General features: G+C 42.7%; 1 pseudogene; it reads left to right on the top strand.

Annotated features, from left to right (window-relative positions):
- The first annotated feature begins 4,296 nt into the window (after nt 1-4,296).
- Nucleotides 4,297-4,386, top strand: LOC115850632 (U6 spliceosomal RNA; annotated as a pseudogene).
- The last annotated feature ends 12,138 nt before the right edge of the window (nt 4,387-16,524 follow it).

Here is a 16,524-nt window from a genome sequence, read left to right as displayed (position 1 = left end):
AACGTTGATTAGAAGTTTCAGCTCAGCAGAGGGACAGCACCCTGGGCGGGGACTGGGCCTCCAACATCTATGGCTCCTCCCCTCCAGCACCCAGGCTAGGTACTCAGTTCCCAGCAGACCAGAGGGCAGGAACAGAGCTCTGCCAGGTTGGCCTTCTCAGAGGGCAAGTGTAAGCAGCACAGCCAGGAATGTGAGCGACAGGCTTTGCTGGGTTGTTGAGTAGGAGGGTGACGTCTGGCTCAGCATGGCTGGAGTCAGCACTAGCCTCCCCTCGGCCATGGGCACTGGGCCCCGGTCTCAGGCTCACACAGGCCTCCAAAGCCCTTCCCTCTGGATGGCGCTGAGACCCTCCACCCAGCCCAGCCTCCCGCCCCAAACACCAGCAGGTCAAGCACCACTCAGAGAAGGGGGCCTTTAAAGGGCTTTAGAAAATCTTAGAATCCGGATATGGAAGCTACTATGTTTCACTTCTGGCTGAGAGCTCTGCTCCCGGAGCACAGGATGGCCCAGGGGAGCGAGATGGGAGGGTCTCGCTGTGACCCCCCAGGCACTGCTGGCCTTTTTAGCCACATGCCTGCATTCCTTGGAAATACATTTCACTAACAGCCAAACGGAACACCTTGAGAAACGGGAGGAATTATTGGCTCGTTTCAACCCTTAGCTACCGGGAGTTTTCACCACCGTGTGTATTTCCTCTGCTATCTGTGATGCGCTGGAACTTACCTTTGGGCAAAATGTGCCTCAGCTGTCCACGGCGCCTGACACACTTGGCGACTCTGCCTGACCCGGGAGAGCCCTGGGCCCCAGGGACAGGGTCCCTGCTTCCTGACAACCCCCTCGTGGGAGTGTTGAGGCTGGTCAGCCCCCAGCCCTGGGGGCTCACCATCCCCTCGGAAGTGACTGCGAGTCAAGCTCCCCACCGACCCCGCCCCCCTGGTCTCCTTCCCGCTAGGGCCGCTTCGTGCACGGTGCCAGTCAGACCCTCCTCAGGGGGTAGGTGTCGGGGAAGCCCCGAGTGCGGGCGCCCTCCCGCACCCTCACGACTTGGTGCTGCTCCGGGTGGAGCCCGCGGCCCGGGGGACAAGAGGCGCGACGGGGGTGGGAAGGAGACGGGGCCACGGGAAGCCCATCCCGGGCCGGCATGGGCGCAGAGGCAGGAGGCGGCGAGGAGGGCCGGCCCAGCCGCGAAGCCCGTGCCTCCGCCCCGCCCGGGCCCGAGCGGCCCTCAGACCTCACTGCCAGCCCCTGGGCTCGGGGTAGGTGACGGGCACGCCAAGGAAGCCATCCCGCTCGAGCCGTCCGGAGAGGCCAGCACAGGGCTTGTGCCTGATCCCGGCGTGCGGCGAGCACTGGGGCGTGAGGGTGTGGAGCTATCTGGCCGCAGGTCACAGGCTTTGCCTGCTGGAAGAGAGGGCTGCGATGGGGCTGTGCCGACGGAAGGGGAGGTTGGAGCCGCCCACCGTCCCCGTTTGCCAGGCAGAGCTTCGTCGCGGAGCCTGTTTTCAACAGCCGTGCGCAGCAGGGACACCCAGGCCTGGCGAGTCTGCGCCCCACCCAGGGCTGCTGGCTTCTTGCGCGGCAGCCCTGGCATCTCCTGCTGAGAAACCCCGGAGACCGTGCTCCTTCCCCCGAGCCCACCGCCCGGCTGCAGAGCCCAAGGAGGCTGGGGGCTTCACCCAAACTTGAGGAAGCCATACCTGGGTGCTGGGACACAAGTGGGGGTCCCACCTTCCCCGCAGGAGCAGACCCCGCAGAGGGTCTATCTTTTGAAAATAAATATAGACTAACAGGTTTTACACACAGAATCTTAGAGCTGGGAAAAGTCCTTTGTGTCATTCATGTAGCTTCATAAGATTTTTTTTTTTTTTTAATGAGAGGATGGATTTCCTTGAGCAAGAGTGAATTTCCAGGAATGGGTCCCTGGTTACCAAGGACTGTTTTCGGGAAGAAAGATGAATCTATTCTGTGAAAGCCTTATAGAACTTATTCTATATTGTAGTTCTCTCTGGAAACACAGGTACCGTTGATCTTTGTAGCAGCCCTTAACATCCTCAAGCGAAGCTCTCATTTCCCCATTAGTACTTGTTATAGACTGAATATTTGGGTCCCCCCAGCATTCACATGTTGACACGCTACCTCCAATGTGATGGTATTAGAAGGTGGGTCTTTTGGGATTTGATGAGCGAATCGGGATGGAGCCCTCGTGATGAGATTCTTATCCTTGTGAGAGTCATTAGAGAGCTGGCTTTTTCTCTCTGCTCTCTGCCCTGTGAGGACACAATGAGAAGTGGACAGTCTGCAACCCGGATGAGAGTCCTCACCAGAAGGCAATGATCCCGACACCTAGATCTCAGACTTCCAGCCTCCAGGACTGAGAATTACATTTTTGTTGTTTACAAACCCCCACCCTGCCCCATTTATGGTACTTTTTGACAGCAGCCCAAACTGACTTAGCACTCTTTTCTTCAAGTACATTGAAGAATTTGTGGAGCCCATCCATTTTATGATACAATTTCCCAAATAACCAATATTCTTTCTATACACTGATTTGTCAAGTTTTTTATTTATCAAAATTGTTATAAAAAAGCTTCCATATTTTTTCCTAATAAATTGTTTCCAATCCAAGTTGTCACTGTAATGGTTCTATGATATTAATAATTTGAACCCTAATACCCTGCTTAAAATAATCATTCGTCTTATGAATAAGTTCAGGGTTCAGATGCAAAAGTTTTAAAAGGATATACTGTGTAAAACACCTATGTCATCCCTCTGAAGGAAAGAAGGAGGGAAGGAGGGAAGGAAGGAAGGAAGGAAGGAAGGAAAAAACATTGAATTTGCCCTCAGTTTAGCTGCCACTTCCTAAGGGAAGCCCTTTCCAACTCCAGACCCCCAGACATCACAAATAAGCTCTCATGGGACACTGTCCATACTGTTGCATGTCATGTTTCCTGAAAAGCTGCTTCTGAGACAAGTACAGACTTTCAGGAAGTTTCTTGGAGTGTGTTTTTTGGGATAAACATAGAATTACCATATGACTCAGCAATTCCACTCCTAAATCATTGAAAATAAACACTCAAATCTATGTACACACGTTTATAGCAGCACTATTTACAATAGAAAAATCATGGAAATAATCCAAATGTCCATCATTGGATGAATGAATAAACAAATTGTGGTCTATACATACAGTGGAATAGTAATTCAGTCATAAAAAGGAATGGAACAATTAAATATCAGTTACACGGCCAAAAACATTTTTTTAAGCAATGCAATACTAATACATATTACAGTGTGGATGACTCTCAGGAACATCATGCTAAGTTGAAGATGCCAGACACAAAGGTCATACACTGTATGATTCCATTTATCTGAAATATCCAGAATAAGTAAATCCATAGAGAAAGAAAGCAGATTGGTGGTCTCCAGGGCCTGGTAGAGAGAGCGAAGTACTATCTTCTCAATGGGTACAGAGTTTCCTTTTGGGGTGATAAAAATGTCTGGGGGGAAAAATTTTTTAATTGGAAAATGATTGATTAAAAACAAGCCTGTGGGGTATTTCTTGGTACTGGCTTTCCCAATTTTGACAGTAAATGGTCAAGTACACAGTAAATGGTCAAGTACAGCAGCCATGGTTTGAGAAAGAAATGATGACCAGGGCTCAGAACACTCACTCGGGGACGAGCGTGAGGGTTACTCCACGAAGTAAGCCATCCATTTTCACAGAGATATTATCCAAGGATGAGGGGAATTGAGAATGGATAGCACAGGAGGGAGACAATGACTATCAGTTGTGGCCTTGAGGCCACCTACAGTACAGAGGCTATAGTTCGACCCATTGACCCTCCTTTCACTAGTAGTTCATCTCAACTCACCTTCTCCCCTAAAAATGATCCATGGAAACTATGAAACAGTTGTTTCCAGAACTTATGCAAAGACGTTGATCCAAGTAAAGGCAACAAAAGCAAAAATAAACAAGTGGGGCAACATCCAACTAAAAAGCAACCAACAACAAAATGAAAAGGCAGCCTACCGAATGGGAGAAAATTTTTACAAATCATATATCCTATAAGGGGTTAGTATTCAAATTATATGAAGAACTCATACAAAAATAGTAGAAAAAATATCCAACAAAAAAATGGGCAGAGGATCTGAATAGACATTTTTACAAAGAAGATACAGAGATGGCCAGCAGATAGTTAAAAAGGCACCTAAAATCACTACTCAGCAGAGAAATCAAACCACAAAGAGATGTCACCTCATTCCTGTTGGAATGGCTAATATCAAAAAGATGGGAATGTGCTTGCTTCGGCAGCACATATACTAAAATTGGAACGATACAGAGAAGACTAGCATGGCCCCTGTGCAGGGATGACATGCAAATTTGTGCAGCCACATAGCACAGGGAGATCAGCTCGGTGCTTTGTGACCACCTAGAGGGGTGGGATAGGGAGGGTGCGAGGGTGGGAGACTCAAGAGGGAAGAGATATGGGAACATATATATACGTATAACTGAGTCACTTTGTTATAAAGCAGAAACTAACACACCATTGTAAAGCAATTATATTCCAATAAAGATGTTAAAAAAAAAGACGGGAACTAACAAGTGTTGGCAAGGGTGTGAAGAAAAGGGAAGCCTTGGACACTGTTGGTAGGAATGTATGGAAAACAGTATGGAGGTCCTCAAAAAATTGAAAATAGAACTATCATACGATGCAGCAATTCCACTACTTGGTATTTGTATGAGGCAAACAGAAACTCTTAATTCAAAATGAAATCTGTACCCCCATATTCATTGCAGCATTATTTACAGTAGCCAACACTTAGAAACCCCTGTGTTCCATTGATGGATAAATGGATAAAGGACATTTGGCATATATATATGCCAAATTATATATATATATATGTATGTGTGTGTGTGTGTGTGTGTGTATAATTCAGCCATGAGAAAGAAGCAAATCCTGCCATTTGTGACAACATGAATGGACCGTCAGGGTGTTATGCTAGGTAAAATATGTCAGACAGAGAAAGAAAAATCCCGTATGATCTCACTTTATATGGAATTTTTTAAAAACCTTATAGAGTCAGGGGGTGGAGGGTGGGTGAAATGGGTAAAGGTGGTCAATATGTACAAACTGCCAGTGATGAATAAGTCCTGGGGATGTGACTATAGTTAATAAGGCCGTATTGCATATTTAAAATTTGCTAAGAGAGTAGATCTTAAAAGTCCTCATCACAAGAAAAGAAGATTTCTACCATGTATGATAATGGATGTTAACTAGACGTACTGTGGTGATCATTTTTTAAATTGAAGTATAGTTGATTTACGGTATTATATTGTAATAACAATATATTAGAAACCAGTGATTCAATATTTTTATAGATTATACTCCATTTAAAGTTTTTATAAAACATTGGCTATCCTTATAGCTTATTTATTTTATGCATAGTAGTTTGTGTCTCTTCATCCCCTCCCCTCCCCTTATCTTGCCCCTCCCCCCTTCCCTCTACCCACTGGTAACCACTGCTTTGATGTCTACATCTGTGCATTCATTTCCTTTCTGTTACATTTATTGTTTATTTTTTAGATTCCACATGCGAGTGATAACATACCGTATTTGTCTTTCTCTGTTTGACTTATTTCACTAAGCATAACAGTGTTGCAGCAAAAATAGAAATGAAGTTTTTCCTCTCCTGAAAATAAGGAAAGTAAAGGGGACAGTGAACAGGCTAGAGAAGACACACAAACTGGCCTGAAAGTGTTAATCAATCCTAGTTTTATTTAACTTGTTACTAATCTGTAGTGTCTGTAACTAGATGTATGTTTCACAAAGCTAAATTACATCCTGTTCCTATCACTCCCTAGCTGTCAATGTAAATTACATCCTGCATCTGGTGCTTAAGCTCCCTGCACCGTCTTGTAGCAAATCACCCTGTGTAGCTGTTTGCATTTCAGGAAGCAGACAGCAGGCAGATAATGCAGAGGCAAATGAACCCAATTACCGGTCTGCCGGACCCAGTTACCGGACTGCCTGATGCCAGCGATGCCGGTTTTGAAATAATGCAAGAAGAATGCAGGACCTTTACCACTTTGATCCTTATTACCACTCCCTGGACTGCGATGGCCACCTGAGGGGCCGGGAGGCCAGCCGGGGCTTCCAGGTGTGTGTGGGCATCGTGTCTGCAGACAGCTTCCCTGAGGCCGCGCTTGGCCCATCATCACTGAGTGAAGCTGCGCTGCGACAGCATGGCCGACATTTTTCTGGTGCTGTGAGGACCTGTGCACATTGCAGGATTTGGTGCCTCTGCCCGCCGTGGGTGCCTCCCTGCGGGAGGACCTGCTGAACTTCAACGCCTACTGCCTGTGTGTGGGGTGGACTGGGCACCGCCCCTGAGCACCCTCTGCCCCCGATCTGTATCCAGAGCTTCTTCCAGCCATGGCTTGGTGAGACAGGTTTGTACTTTCCACTTCCAGGGGCTCTCGTGTTGGCACTGCGAAGCGGAGTTTTAGATAGTACAAGGTGGAAGGTGGGCACTAGAACCGGTGCCCAGTGCCTGGGTGTGCGTGCACTAGACAGGGCATGCGGCCTAGGACTCCTGCCAGCTCGGTGACCCCGGCCGAGTGCCTTAAGGCTTCTAGGTCTCAGTGTTCTCATCTGTAGAATGGGCTTAACAGGACTCACTCTCTATGGCAGTTACAAGGTCACACTCTGTTAATGCTTATAGACTCTACAGTGTAGAACACTTGGCACAGTTTGGAACATCGTTCATTATTCCACAGATGTTACCTGGTCTGTTGAAAGACTTTGCCTGGTACACACCAAAGTGATTAGGAAATTGCTATATCCCAGCTTCATTTCCTTTTCATTAAAACAGGGTTCAGGAAAAAAAGTTTTTTTCAATAGTCCTATCATATTGTGGAAAGAGCACCAGTGTGAAGGCAGCTTAGGGTTTGAATTCCAGAGTTTATGCTCTCTGTGGCCTGGGCAGGTTTCTTTTGCACTACAATCCCCACACTTGTAAAATGACATTAAAAACCACCCTTTCTGTGGGTTCTTAGAATGAATTAAGCAGGTTATGTGTGTAAAGTATCCTGGCACTTGAATGAGTTGTCAGAACCAAGGGCTGCTGGAGATGATGCTTCTGCCCTAGGTAATCTCCCCTTCTACTGGGCGGCAAGTAAACACAAGCACAGTAGTCAGTGCTCTGGAAGAAGTGAGTTCCGGTGCTACAGAGCACAGAATCTTGTTTTTTTAATTTAATTTTTATTTTATATTGGAGCATAGTTGATTTACAATATTGTGTTAGTTTCAGGTGTACAGCAAAGTGATTCCATTATACATATATCCATTCTTTTTCAGATTCTTTTCCCATACAGGTTGTTACAGGATATGGAGTAGAGTTCCTTGTGCTATGCAGTAGTTCCTTGTTGATTATTTTATATAGAGTCGTGTGTATATGTTAATCCCAAACTCCTAATGTATCCCTCCCCACCACCTTTCCCCTTTGTAGAGCAGAGAATCTTGGAAGGGAAAGTTCAGGGTAGGCTTCTTGGAGGAGGTGCCATCCTTTCTAAGGATATGTAGAAGCTCCTGGGGTGGCAGGAGAAAGCAGTGTGTGTTGAAGTTTGAGAAATGTAAGAAAATATGGCAAAACTAAGGTACAGGCCTGGAACTCAGGGTTTGGGAAAGAAATGAGAGTTGATGCTGGAAACCTAGTGGGGCCCAACAGAAAGGGGCCTTGTTTGTCCTGTCAGAAGTTTAGATGTTTATCCTGAAGGCTGTGGGAAACTCTAAAGAACAGTGAGATGGACTTCTGGTTTAGAGACTCACTCAGACCTCCATGTGGAAGGCACTTGATTGGGTGCAGGGTGAATTGTAATCTAAGGGTCCCACTTAAGTTGTAAAAGGTTGAAATGGATTTTGCAGATCCGAGAGGGAATGGGTGAGGCCTGGTGACCAGTTAGAAAAGGAAGGGCAGCAAGCAAGGGTGACAGTTTACAGCTGCATCTTTTTGTGAGATACAGAGCACAGTAGGAAGAGATTGGGGGTGGGGAGAGGATCTTACTTCATCTTCAGTGCTTTAGAGGGGCCTGGTAGACAGGTCTGGGCCCAAGGTACAGATCTGGGCTTTTTGGGAGGACAGGTATTTGAAGGCATGGGAGATACTTAGGTTACCCACAAGAAGATCCAAAGAATCATAGGTCTGAGGGCTTTTTAAGTGAGTATATTGAGGATGTTTATAAGCTGAAAGAAAGTAGGCAGCAGAGAAAGGGTGTTAAGATCTAGGAGAGGAAATGATTGTTCATTTGTTTTCAAAAAGTGGAATACTTATCGTGAGCCTGACCCTTTTCTAGGATCTGGGGTTCACACCATGTGTTATCTCTTCTTCAAGGACAGTTCAACTCATCCCCTGGTGAAGAGAAGTCAGATTATTCTTTGCATCCCATTCAGGTGTAGGAACCAACTCCTGGGTGGTTTCGCGGCCCCTGGACTCAGTTCCTCTAAGTTCATCTGCCTACTGGGGTTGAGTGACCTTCTAACATGAAAAGATACGCCTAAAATAATGCTGTTAATGGCTTGCCCACACAGAGTTAGTGCATACTAGCCTCCTAGTCTGTGCTCTGCCCAGAGGTGTGTAGTCTGAACTGTGCTCTACCAAGCCTCCTGGGGCTCTTTGGCCCTGAGGAAGGGGAGCTTTTTGTGATCACTCCCTTTATCTAATTGGTCCTTCAGCAGCGGGGTGCTTTTCTCTAATCAGCAGAGGCACCCTTACTCAGCCAGTGGTAGCCCCAGGCCTCATCACCTGTGGGATACAAGCCATGCTCTCTCCCAGGCTTGATTCGACCAACATCTCTATTTTCTCTCCCTTCTCACATTTGGACCCCTGGCGTTTAGTTATCCCCACCTGCAGTATTTACAGTGCCCAGCAGGAGTCAGGCTTGAGTGTCTGCACAGGTGCTCCCTCTGCAGTTAATGCACCTCCTCCTCCAACTCTGCATAGCCTCATCTTTCTCGATTGTACTTCAGGGTTATCATGAAGCCATCGCTTAGACATAACTTTTTGCCTCCATAGGAACCTCTGTGCATAAAGGTTATGGTTCTTTATCTCATGTGATTGAAATTTTGAGTTTATACATGTCCCTCGTTAATGAGGCTTTAAGGGCAGGAGTCGTTTCTAATCCTTAGCACAGAGCAGATGTGTTTTTTCTTTTTAGCTGCTTTTTAACGGTGATAAAATGTATGGTTTAAATCACTCATTTTACAATAATTTTGCTTTAGGTTTTGACAGAAATAACGTTTCCAGAAGTTGTGTTCCTGCAATAAGAAATAAAGATGTGACCTTCCAGTTGTGTAAAGCTCTTAGATGCTGTGTAAGTGCGTCGGGTGCGCTAAGGAACCTGGAGCTAAGTGGGTTAGTTGTGAGAGAGAGAGACGTAACTATGTTAACAAGGGTGGTAAGCCTTCATTGTGTCCTGCCAACATTTGATAGTTGCTTTTGGGGCAAACTAAAGGGGCAAAATTTTAAACTGTTCCTCCCCATTAAAGGGATTGAATAAATCGGCCACTTTGGGGCACCAGTGTCTTGCGAATTGTCCAATTGGAGATGGTGGTTTAGAAAGTGAGTTTCAGTCTTGTTTAAGTCTCTTCCCATCAGACTGGTCTCGTGATTTCCTACACACCATGTCTGTCTACCTTTTCCCGTCTACCTTTTCTTGGTGTTCTTCATGCCTGGATTTTCTCCTGTACCTGCTCAAACCTTGGTCCATTTTCATTTGTACCATGGAAGTTTGTCATGCTGGATACTGTCAGAATTAATCTTACTTGTTTTTGTTAAGCCACAAACCACGTTTTGTATATTTTCTCTTTTTTGTGTTTGTCTATATTTTTATGGTTTCTCTTCAAGAAATATTATGGGAAGGGAAATAGCAAGATGTAAAGAGCAAAAAAGTCATCATTCTCTTTAAATTGTTAGAACATGTATCTGCAATCATAATTATAATGCACTGTGGTATGTGTTAAAATAGGAAATATATGTAACGTCCTGTAGGAGCAGCAAACTCAGTGGTGTTGGTGAGGGTGTGTCATGGAAGTAATCACAAAGCAGGTGACTGTTGGTTGGGGTCCTGAAACATTAGTGTGTGTTCCCTGTGTCCAGTAGTGGTCTGGAGGGGTCAGTAAGGCTGCCTTTCAATTTAAAGGAACAGAAGGTTTGAGGTCCTCTCTCTTCTATTGCTCTAGTATACTGCATAGCAGCTAATAAAATACTGGGTTTATAGTTGACATTTAAGTCGCTGATTGATCATCAAGATTGGCATGTATCATTGGAAATGAAAATCAGAGGAGTCTTATGCTTTTTCGGTTTTTCCTTTTTTTCCCTTTGTCTCAAAATTATGTAGTACTTTACTGAGTTGTTGGGAAGAAAGCTTGCAGTATCCAGTGTATTCAGTTTTAGTACTGAATAGAATTAAACTGTTGCTGTAAACTGGAATAACACTTTGTTACTGACAAGTTTTAGAATGCATCAGTTCATCAATTACCTGTTTGGGAAGATTGTAGTTAATGATTTTAAGAATGTGGCTGTAAACCTCCAAATGACTCAAGAAAAGCAAATAAGTCAAGATTGACAAATGTATAGGCTCTTCATCTTATTGTGTGTGTGTGGTTTTTTTCCTTTTAGTTACTTGTCAAGGTATAAAGAACGCTATCATTCTTAAGACAGTAAACTTCACGGAGTGTAATTTGACATGGCAGGGAGCAGATCACATGGCCTAGATCTTAAAGGTGATTTTATGTTTAAACTTTCATGAAAACATATGTGCTTGAAGCACATTAACATATTGATACAGATGGCAGTTAATTTTTGTCTTTTAATACATGTGAGTGCAGCTTCTGTTTTGTTGAAAGAATCTGACCGAATGGTAATGTGAATTGCTGTTGCATAAATTATAGTGTGGAATCCCCAGTCTTTGCACTTGAGTTTAACAACTCTGTGGTTTTCTATCTTCTTCCTGAGATGCTTAATCTCAGGTCCATCCTCGTCACACAGAGTGGTAAATTAGAGAACGATTAATATCACCATTTACAGAAGTGAGACTGAAATCTCAAGCATCCTGAACATAGGAACTGAAGGGGCCTCTCAGCAGTTCAGAGAGTTATTACCAAGCCAGTCGGCTGAATTCTGCTCAGTTTTCTCTGTAGCAGAGCCTTCCAGGTCCTTCTTTTGAGCTTATTTATTTTTATACACAATTCTGTGTGGTTACTGTACATAATACTAAATAGTTGTATTAACTGGGTTTAACTGGTGATGTATTTACATCAAGATCTAACTTCGTTTTGTTGATATCTTTTTAGGGGCTTGCCATTCATCAAAGCTCGTGATGTATGTAATCAGTTGCTGGTGTGTAGCTATCATATTTATGATATGTAGGGCTTGAATTGGGAGAGGTGGATGGTCATTCTTATTGCTTTTTAAACTGACAGAGCCTTACAAGAAGCATTTCCCTCTCTGAAATAAATCCATGTAAAACATGTTTGGTCGCTCTCCCAATGCAACTGTGTAGTTGTGTGTATTTGGCACACAACTGGCAGCCTTGTGGTTGTCTGTAAACAAGGAAGCCTGTTCTCCAGTCCGCAAATCAGCTGTTACCCAGTGAAACGAACTTGACTGCCATTTCTGACCCCTCACGTGGAGCTGTCATACTCAAGAATGTTCATATGTTTTCAAGAAACGTTGTTTGTGGGCTATATGTACAAATTCCTGATCGAAAAGCCAATATAAAGCAACATCTGCCAAACCTCTGCTCTCTCACCAAGGCCACACACATTCCCTTGCTTCTGGCCTCATGGCAAGCTAATACTGTCAGTATCAGATTCTCCTTCCCAGTGGTTCTGGGAGACTGCATAGTTGCTCTGTGAAAGGCACCACTGCTGAGGTTGAGAGAAGAGCATCTTGGGTGTCAGTCCTGCCCTTGCATGTTCAGAGAGAAGGGTGTGCACCTCGTTCTCCTGTTGGGATTTTCCTATGCTGCAGGTTTGCTGCTTATTGTCAAAATGATGTCCTAGTGACTTGTCTTCTGTGTAGTTACATAATCCCAGCACACTTCTTTATGACCTGTAGACTTTTATGGGGTTGTGACCAGGTCAGGTTTTAAATGTTTGGAAATGTCCAATTGAACAACATTGCAGTGGCAGTGAAGCTTGACAGGAGAATTGTATTACTGTTACCCTAGTTTTGGCTTAAGGGTGATGAGAAGATGAAATTTTGATGGGTCAGTTTTAGTTATGTATGTGTATGTGATTTACTTTTTTAAATTCTAACATCTATTATACACAGCTTAGATATGTTGACTTTCTGATTATTCTTCTGTTTGTTTATCAGTCCCTTTACTGATGTATTTTCTTCCAAAAAACTACATTTTCTTCCAGACTGTTTTTGTTTGATAGTGAAAAATAAATTTTTCATTTGCAGTCTAAATTTGATCTGAGAAAAAATGGTTACCTTGGATCTTCCCTTGGCTTCTGTGAAAGAAACTTAATAAAATAATATGGGCAATTCCCATTACTAATCTTAACCATGTACAACAGAGGTCTGTACAGTAACATAGCAAAAATAAGTTACTGTATTTTTACTTATTGCCTGTTTTAGACTAAGGAACAGTGAGAGACGTTTATAAATAATGTTATATATAAATAAGGGAGAACCTTAGTGATCATAAGATAAATTGAGTTCTGAATGAATGTAGTCAGCTGATTCAGTGCTCTTGTTTTACAGATGAGAAAATTGACAGTTCTAGTTGAACTCTCTTTTTACAAGAGGAAAATATGGCCGCATTTTAAATAAAATAAAGTTGAAAAAAGTTTTGATGTTGATATTCTCCTTTCCTAAAATAAAAAATATCAAGAAGCTACATTCCATTACCAAATAAACCTGACCTCTAATGTCATTGCATACTATTGTTTGTATGGACAGAAAAGAAAAATGGATTTTCATAAGAAATTTTGCACATAAAAATAATACATTTATTTTATTTCAACTTTAATGAAGAGCTGAACATTTCTAGTAAACAAAGGAATGCCATTTGGGGGGGACCTTGTCTTTGTGCTACAAAGTCCCATGTTTAATTTTTAAGAATTATTTAATATGATTTTCTTTTCGTATGGAACTTTACTGGTTTCAGAACTAATTATCCCATTATTGTAGGACTATGGAAATTAACTCTTTGATTTTCAAAAGAGAAAGTTAGATTTTTTCATTAAAATTAATGATAATATAGAGAAATTTTAAGAAAAAAACTTAGAAAATTATGAAATGTTAGAGTAGGAGAAATTTATAGTTCATGTAGAGTTACCCTCTTTCATTTTATAAATAAGCACCTACAATTTGTAGCACATAAGTGGTTTATTAGTAAATGGCAGAGTACGACAAGACCCTAGAGCATCTAACCCGCATTCCTTGTCATTTTAGATGTGTTGTATTCATTTCCTTCACGAGTAGACCAGGAGATTGTATTTCTAATAGCAATGATAGACACTGGGGAAGACCAAGAAATTTACACACTGGGACCACAGAATAGCAAATTCAGAATGCACTGAGAACCCTTTCAGCTCTTCTCCATTTTGACAAGACACTACAAGGATGGTATCAAAGTGTTTAAGTATATAAGCCCACAACAATCAAGAGATTTCAACATAGTTTTGAAAGATGGAAGACAAGTGGAAGAGTGTGAAACTGGGGCAGTAGAACAGAGGAAAAGCATCACCTAGAATATGCACAGGGACCACCTGCAACTGAGGAGGATTCTGACCCCACCTGCAGAAGTAGCCCCATGCTCAGATGCGCATGCAGGAGAGAGGGTGGAGTTAGTTAAAAGTGTGACTGAAATAGGGGAGCTCATTGAATGGTTGTGTTTGGAGGAGCGGACTCCCAGCCCCGCCCTCACGCTCCTGAAATGAGATGCTTTCATTTTGAAAACAGTGAAACTGGCAAGAACTAGGGCAGCTAGTATGAGTTTTTACACCCTAGAAAATTGTGTTTGGGGGGATCCTATTACAGTTACTCCCGCTTTTTCCTGCATAAGAAACCAATCAATCATTGACTTCAGGGAGCTTTATGCGCTCATTCTTAAATAGAAAATAACTCATTTGCGTGATAGTTGAGTAAAGCTTACAACATGAGAGAGGGGGGAAAAGTGTGAAAACATATCCTGGTAGGACTGGGGACAATTTAGGGAACAAAGTAATTTAAGAAAAAACCCTAATTAGTATTCTGAGGGAGATTTAAAAAGAGCTAGCAACTATAAAATAAGACTAGGGTGTTAATTAAAAAGAGAATGGTCAGAAAGCAAGAGAGATCTCTTGGAAATGAAAATATGGTTGCTGAGATAACTTCAGTAGGAATCTAAAAAATTTCTCATTATATAAAAGAAAGAAAGACACAACGGAAAATGTAATAGCAATAAGTTAGAGAGGCTGCATCTGGGAGATGCAACATGTAACTATTAGAAACTCCAGACCCAGAAAAAAATGGAGGAAATCTGTCAAAGGGCAACAAAATTCCCCACAACTGAAAGTAGATATCAGGCCTCAGATTGAAAATAGTTACTCAAGTTTTGAGCAAGATGAACAAGAATAGACTCACACCTAGGCACCCTTCATTGTGAAACTTTAAAATACTGAAAAAATAAATTAACATAGAATAAAATACTGACAGGATACATCCATTCCAGAGAGAAAAATACTGGTCACCTAAAAAAAAAAGTTAAAATCTGACTTTATCATACTTGTCTTCAGCACCATGGATCCTGGAAAGCATTAGAAAGATACCTCCAAAGTTTCTCAGACACATAATTTTCACCCTAGGGGTTTGTATCCAGCCAAACTATCAGTAATAAGTGGAGACTGAAGAACATATTTTATACACAAAGAAATTTGAAAAATTGACCTCCTGTGCTACACCTTAAGCTATTTATAGAAATAATCCAGCAAAATGAGGCAATAAACCAAGAAGGAAGGTAATAGGCGATTCAGTGCAGAGAGCAACTAGTCTAGATTGGATAGGCTTCTATTGATTGTGTGATTGAGAGCTTAGAAACACCTTGAGGCATATTGTACTTACTAGGTATTAGGCACTTTTGGAAGGGAGGAGGGAGAGGAAGAGGAGAAGGAACTTGAACTCCAGAGGACAAAAGGCTATGCTGACATAAACGTGAAGTAAACTAAGCTATGGTTGATTTTTAACCTACTATTGGTGAGGAAGAGAAGAATCCACTTAAACTTGACACTATAGATGTCCCCCTTTTCAGCAACACACGGGGGTAATGACCACCTATCTAATTTGTTGTCCAAACCAGAACTTGTCCAAACTCCTTACAATTCAATAGTGTAAGGAGGTGCTCTAATGTTGTAATATCAGGACAACAGGTATAAACTGGAACAGTCCAAGGTGGCTTGGGGTATGTGGTCACCCTGCACAAGGGCAGTGACACTGACACAGTATGGAACGAGGTGTAGTCTATACACAGAGACAGTACATCTGCAGTGGGCAATATTAATTTCATTGTAATAATGGCAATACTGTCTTGGTTTGCAGCTTTTATTGTCAACTTGCATGTAATAACAAATAACTAACCTAAACTATACTTAGTATGTATTTGCGTTAACTTGGTATGCACTGAAATGTACTAGTATGTACTTAGTATATATTAGGTTCTAAGTGTTTTTGCATATATTAACTCATTTAATCCACTGTATAGCCTTAGGAGGTTGGTGCTAATATCATTCCCACTTTTGTGAAGAGGAAGCTAAGACAGGGTAGGAACTTGCCCAGGCTGTACCTAAATTAGGGTTGGATCGAGGCTTTGAGTTTAGGTTCTCTGCCTGTTGTCTTAAACTTTACTCCCTACTGACTCTCAAATAACAGAAGACTTGACTGCACATAGAACAGAATATAAATTTCAACTTTGACAACGTAAAAACTAGGTTTGGAAGGTAGACAGGAGGTAGAAAAAAGGGAAGATGGTATGAATGTCCTCATTTTACAAAGCGTGACGTTGAGAGAGTTTATAGTTGATCAACAATGTAGGTTTTTAAGTATATCACTACAAGTCAAAGAGATCATGAACAGTGGAATAACTAATGATGACATAACTTTACTGAGCAGTGTGGACATAGGAAGAGTGTAGAGGAACTAAACCCTTACTTAGTAAAATAGAAAGTGAACAGATAATGCCTCCAATTTAGTCAGAAAATGGTCATGTAAGAGTATTACTTGGAAATGGAGAAGAATTCAAAATAACAACAGTTGGACCTCCCTGGTGTCGCAGTGGTTAATAATCTGCCTTCCAAGGCAGAGGACACGGGTTCGAGCCCTGGTCCAGGAAGATCCCACAGGCCGCAGAGCAACGAAGCCTGTGTGCCACAACTACGGAGCCTGCGCTCTAGAGCCTGTGAGCCACAACCACTGAGCCCACGTGCCACAACTACTGAAGCCCGCCCATCTAGATCCTGTGCTCCACGACAAGAGAAG

Source organism: Globicephala melas, chromosome 1 (genome assembly GCF_963455315.2).
Source record: "Globicephala melas chromosome 1, mGloMel1.2, whole genome shotgun sequence".
Classification (NCBI taxonomy): Eukaryota; Metazoa; Chordata; class Mammalia; order Artiodactyla; family Delphinidae; genus Globicephala; species Globicephala melas.
Note: the sequence above shows the minus strand (reverse complement) of the source record. Positions and strands in the feature narration are given on the sequence as shown.